The sequence below is a fragment of the Pseudopodoces humilis genome, chromosome 3 (assembly GCF_049639895.1).
Source record: "Pseudopodoces humilis isolate 2021_Gansu_Grassland_sample_001 chromosome 3, ASM4963989v1, whole genome shotgun sequence".
Lineage (NCBI taxonomy): Eukaryota > Metazoa > Chordata > Aves > Passeriformes > Paridae > Pseudopodoces > Pseudopodoces humilis.
This window is the reverse complement of record NC_142202.1, coordinates 2794300-2800299: the sequence shown is the minus strand read 5'-3', so window position 1 is coordinate 2800299 and position 6000 is coordinate 2794300. Positions and strand designations below refer to the sequence as shown.

Genomic DNA, 6000 nt, shown 5'->3' with positions numbered 1-6000 from the left:
TAGAACTAATGCAGACAAAACGATATTGCAAGACTTGAGCTGGAAATAAAGAGACAAGTTTGTGTTTTACAAAAATGTATAATTTACCAGGCATTTCATTATGCTGTATAAAAAGGCAAAAATGATAATTGAAAATAAATGCGGCTGCCTAGCTACAATATATGCTGCCAGCGTTACTGGAAATAGAAGTGCTTTCTTGCTGAAGAGAGTTAAAATTTTCATACAACTTCTGTCTGCAGACTTGTGTAATGTATCTTGTTAAATTTGTTTCAGTTTGGGTATTTGTTACAGAGAAGCAGGCAAAATGTGAAGCTCTGTCTGTGTATTTTTATATCTAGGGGCTTGTACAATTATATTAATTATTAACAGCATCTTCTGCAGATGCACACATCTGTGGAGTCTGAGGCAGGATTCATCTTCCTGAGTTTATTCCAGAGTGGGAGAAGTAAATCAGTTGCATTCAAGGTTGCCAGAGATATTCCACAGCAAAATTCCTGTCTTCCAAGGAACACGGTTACAAATATAGAGAAACCAAAGTAATGTTGTTGGGTTATTTTGCCCTGAAGCAAAGGGAACTCTGGATTGCTGTTTTTCTTCAATACATGGGGTTACTTGGGGATGCTGAGAATTACTGGAGGGGGAGAACATAGGTCTAGGAGCTGTCATTGCTTCTGCCCTGAAAGCTTCTTTCTGGCCCCCTCATTCTCTGGGAAGAGGAAGTTGCCACAAATGTGGTGTCCCTCTGTGTCCAGATGTATGAGTCTCCCTGCAGCAGCCCCAGTGCTCTGCACACCCAATGTGGGAAAACCTTCCCCCAGGGTGCTTCTGGGGGAAAAAAACCCTCCTCTGAACAGAGGGCTGTAAAAGGCTCTAGGCTCAATTCTTCCCAGGATCTGCTCATGCCCCACAGCAACAAAATGCTGTGCAGGTTATCCAGGCTACAAGTGAAACTACTGATTTTCCATTAGCTCTGGAATTAAGCTAAGAAAGAAGAGGTGAGAGGTCTTCCCTTGGCTGCAAGCAGCTGGACACCACTGAGATGGCTTTAGAGGCCAGGGAGGTAAGGGGCAGAGAAACAGCACATGGGATGAGCTCCTTGTTGGCACTCCCATCCCACAGATCCCTCACCAGGGTGGACGGGATGGCAACAGAGTGGACAGGGTGCTGGGAAAAGAACTCATCAGCAGGAAGGTTATACTTTTGTGTGTGTGTTTAAATACACAGTTTAGAATTGTCTTCTTTTTCATTCTTTCTTTCCATTTGGGCTCTTTTTTTACCTATAGACTCAGCTGGGCTGCATTGTTCAGAGTCGTGGTTGTGTTTGGATGGGTCAGGCCCTATGAATTCACTTGGCCTTGAAGCAAAAAAACTCATCATGAATAATGAAAGAAAGGAAAATAATGCCTGAGACAGAATGACTTTAAAATGATTAATATCTATTCTTTCCCTCATAATTTGCCTCCAGACTTTTCCCTTTTCAAAATAGCTTGCCATTAGCAGCTGAACTTTCAACAGTCAGTACTTTGATGGAACTGGTGTTCTGAAGCCAAAGAGAACATTATTATTATCATTATTATTATTGTTGTTATTATTATTATTATTATAATATGGAACCAAGGTTCATTTTGCTAAGTTCAGAGCCCTGGATGAATACAGGAAGGCCCAAGTTCTGCCCTCCACCACATCTAGCTGGCTCAAATGGGCCTCTTGAAACACAGCAGCGTTTGCCAGGTTACTGAAATCCTTGTGACCGTGGATGTGGAAACACCAGTGTCAGTTCCCATCCAATAACTGCTGACAGGAAAGCTGGTCCTGTGCAGAGAAGCACCGAGGGGATTTGCAATTATGAAGGAATGGGATGTATCAGGGATGCAACTGACTGCCACTAAGTAGCTCAGCAACTCTCAGGGGCCTCCACTCAGGCTCCCAACGCCTCGTCTCAGGCAGGAGATTTTCTTGCTTCAAAGGCTTTTATTAAAAACCAGTTCAGGTAAATGCTGACAATAAGCAAGCAAACCTGTTGAGCCTCGAGTCCACAACTTGCCAGGCAACAGGATGCTTCTCTGTGACATTTAAGAGTGCTAACACCTGAAGAAAATATTATATGTTTTACCCTTTCTGCTTAAAATAACACAAAAAAAGTGCTGCTCTTGCAATTGCATTTAGGGGCATTTTCAGCAAGCTGCCCCCCATTAAAGGAAACCTCCATCAGTGCCCTGGCCACGACTTTGAAATAACCCAAAGCAGCTTTAGCTACCCCGAAAGCAGATCCACACCAGAATTTAGGGTGCGCTGAGTCAGGGCTCCTGGCAGGGTGTGGATGTGGAGCAATTACAGCCAGTGAGCTCCAGGGAGTTGATTAGTGTGTTATCCCAAACACCTGCAGAGCATGGTTTCAGCTTCAGCTTGCTCTGGCTGCAAGCACTTTTATTGTGTGCTGCTCCAGGTTCCCTCAGAGCAGCTCCCTCCAGCTCCTTGGGCTACCCTGAGCTTCAGGTAAGTCTTTCTGTTATTCCTGAAGTTTTACAGCTCTGTAGCACAGCGGTGCTCCAGGTTTTTTTGAGGTGATGAGCAGACAAAGTTGTAGGACCTGAAGTTGCTCCTTTCTATATAGCAGTTGTAAGGTGGAGTAGCTGCTTGATGTGAAAGGTGATGATTTTGTCTTTTTATGGTGAAGTCCTAAATTTGTTTCTCTTTTAAGCCTTTTCTCCAACTCTATTTACCCTTGGTTCCGTGGTTCTGCTTTGTTGGTATATTTAGCCTTTAGACAGCTGTATCCACGTATTGCTTCCCTTGTGAGCCTTCCCCTAGCTGGTCATCTGTGGAGAGCAGCAGGATTTTATGGGTCTTGGTACTTCTTAAGTCAGACTTCTTTGATTTTCTGTCAAAATAGCAGATGATTATTTTGTTGGTAATGGTCAGATGTGCCAGTTCCGTGAGCATTATGGTCTTTGCAATGTGTGAAGTCAGAATTGTTATGGCCTTTAGTCAGGCAAGGCTCCTGTTGAGAGTGGGGATTTTACCCCTGGTTAAAACAGGGATTGCCACAAGCTTCCACTTCATCCCGTTCCTGGTCTTGGAGGAGGGCTGGGAGAACAAAAGGTGCATCTTTTTTCTCAGCTGCCACAGTTTCAGAGAGCCTGGGCAGTGTTAATGAGGCACAGCTGGGCCTCGTTTAAACACTTAAGGCTAAAGGGTGAAGCCGTGAGGAGCTTCCAGAACCTTCTGGGCTTTTCCAATCAGGCTGTGGATTAATTAATTATCTCTGCCTGTGTTAGAGGTGGGAGGAAGCCTTTTAATGTCTGCCAGGGGATAACACTCCTTTTGCTGCCCACTGAAAGCATGGCAGCCTCAGCTGAAATGGATGAACCTGTGTCACGTGCCACGTTTTTGGGGACTTTAATGGCTCAGGGGAGGAGGTTTTACGTGGCAAACCCCCCTGATTCCAGGGGGTTCACCTGCAGCGTGGGGCAGGCTGGGTTTTAAGCCATCAAAATGCACTTGTGTGCTACCTGCAGAGATAATTGAATGTATATGCACATCCCCAACAGAACACCTGTGCTGCCTCCCTGGCACTCTTAAATATTCCCTGCATGCCTGTGTGTTCTCTGCAAGCTACACTACACATTAATAAGACAATCCATATATTGCATTAGGACAGACCCTATGCAGACAATGCTCCAGGTACTGCTTTTCCTTTTTTTTTTTTTTTTTTGTGTAAATCCTGAAATATGGCTGATATGGTCCACTGCAAAATGAACCTATATTGGAAATGGCAAAATTGTAATGTAAAATATACTGGGGTCAGTGGGGTGTGATGTTTTTTGCATACATTTTTTCTCCCTTGACCCATGCCATTCTCCTGCATATCGGGGGAAAAAAGCTTCATCTCGCACAGAAATGTGATGTCCTTTACTGCCAGAGGCTGTTGCTGTTTTAAATGAGGAAAAAGCACAATGCATGAAGAAGGAAAATTAAAGCATATTCATTTTAGAAATTAGATACGGTGTCAGGAGACTCTCTGGAAATAGCATGGTTTGAATGGAGCACCAGACTACAAGACAGTTCACTGAACTTTTGACCACTATTTATACTATGGGAGCTTTTGAAATGGGAAGACAGCGAAGTATTTTATAGCTGTTTAATAGTGGATTGTGGTTTTTACTAGACATTTATCTTCCCTCTGAGTGTATATAAGATAAGTAAACATTATGTAGTGTAATTGCGTTGTGTTGGGAGTGCTTTAATTTAGGGCTGCTCTGCGTTCCCTGTTTGTGGCACATCTCATCCCAGCCACCGTGAGGGGGTGCAGATGCCACCTGACTCTATTCCAGCATCCAACACGGATCTGAGCCTGCTCCTGGCATCCAAGTGGTGCTTTTGCTGTTTGTATTGGGCAAAAAAGTCTAAAGCAGAGGTGGTTGTGGCCCTGGACTGTTTGGGAAGCTCAGGAAACTTCTAGCTCCAGGCCTGACTTAATTTCCCTCTCATTTCTATATAGTGAAACTCATTTTAACCTCCTCCATGCCTTCAGTTCCTCTTTAGTATTCCAAGTGCAGGGAGCAATACACCCTTCCAGGGCTGGCAGCTATCTCATTACAATTGTAACGATGCATCACCAGGCAGACAGGCATGAATGAAACACTGTTTGCAAAACCAAAAATGTGTTTGGGGTATTTTTAGGTCCTATTAACTGGGGCTCTTGTTCAGGGAAATAATACGGAAAGATCAGAATTGTGGCATAATCTGAGAAAACGTGGTCTCGGTGTAGTCACAATTCTTCTTTTCCTTCTCCCTTTACTTTCCATCTACATAAACTTTTAGCTTCAGCTGGCATGGGGAGAGTTGTGCTGTGGCTATGGGTCTCGAGGACCAGTCATTTGAGAGAGAAGTGCTCTGGAGAAGAAGCTGCCACTGCTAAACCAGGCGCCTCCTGGAGCTGAGGACTCAAATGGAGTCATGCTATGCTGGGATTGGTGCATGCAGTGCTATTTTCCCTTCTGGTATTTTCCTCTTGGAGACAATTATAAAACAGATCTCTTACTGCTTAATACCGAGAGGCAAGCCACAAAGCTTTTCTCTCTTTTTTTTTTTTTTTTTTTTAGTTTTTTTGTATGATATTTGGAGAAGTTTAGGCTGATGGATGTCCATTGCTTAGTCCCTTTGTCTTTTCTCTGTTAGCCTTCCATATAGTTTAGCCTATGTGGGAAGGAAAAAAAGATTTTTTTTTTTTCCTTCTGCCATGGAAGATGCTTTTCTTCCTTGGACCAGAAGCTCCTCTCCTCTCACTAGCCAGTAACAACCCTTCTGTTCATCCTTATGTCAAAGCCACACTACCGAGCTAATAGAGATCGCTGACAATTAGAGATGAGCTGAAATGATTTGGCAAGCTCCGGGTGCCTGCGAACCTGAGGGTGTTCTCGGATCCCTCGGAGCCTGGCGGGTGCGTTGCCAGCCGCGCGCTTCCCACGTCCCCTGTCCTCGTGGGGAGAGCAGTTGGGATGCTGAGTCCAGCTGGGCCCGGAGGTTGGAGAAGAGTGTGAGGGGGAGTCTATCAGATTCATCTCTTCCCTGCTGGGAATGCAGCTCTTCCCCGCTTCCCTTCCTGGCTGCTCTTTGTTGCTTCTTTCTGCCAAGATGTCCCAGGCACTGTCAGGTCTCTTCTCCTGTGGGAGATGGATGTGATGATATCCCAGGATGACTCTATCTTTTCCTCAGGAGCAGCTTGATGGGTCACAGCTGGAGAGGCAGTGTCCCTGGAACACACAAGAGACACAATGCATGGAATAATGTTTTAAAAGAAATGCAAATTCCCTATCAGCGCACACCTTCTCAGGTGTTAGGTTTGTAGCCTCTTTTTTTAATGGCTATTCATTTTACTTTATTTTTTTCTCTAGATACAGAGTGTTTCTATCTTGTGCCCAAGACAATATCATGAAATACCTTAAGATCCTATTTATGCCAAAGCTTCATAGGACAAGTGGAAATTTTAGATGTTTT

General features: G+C 44.3%; 1 long non-coding RNA gene across 1 annotated transcript in view; it reads left to right on the top strand.

The window, feature by feature from the left end:
* The first annotated feature begins 2077 nt into the window (after positions 1-2077).
* Positions 2078-6000, top strand: part of LOC148184553 (uncharacterized) — a 91237-nt gene continuing 87314 nt past the window's right edge. The window contains exon 1 of the long non-coding RNA XR_015772235.1: positions 2078-2496. This is a non-coding gene — a long non-coding RNA (uncharacterized LOC148184553). The remainder of the gene's footprint in view (positions 2497-6000) is intronic.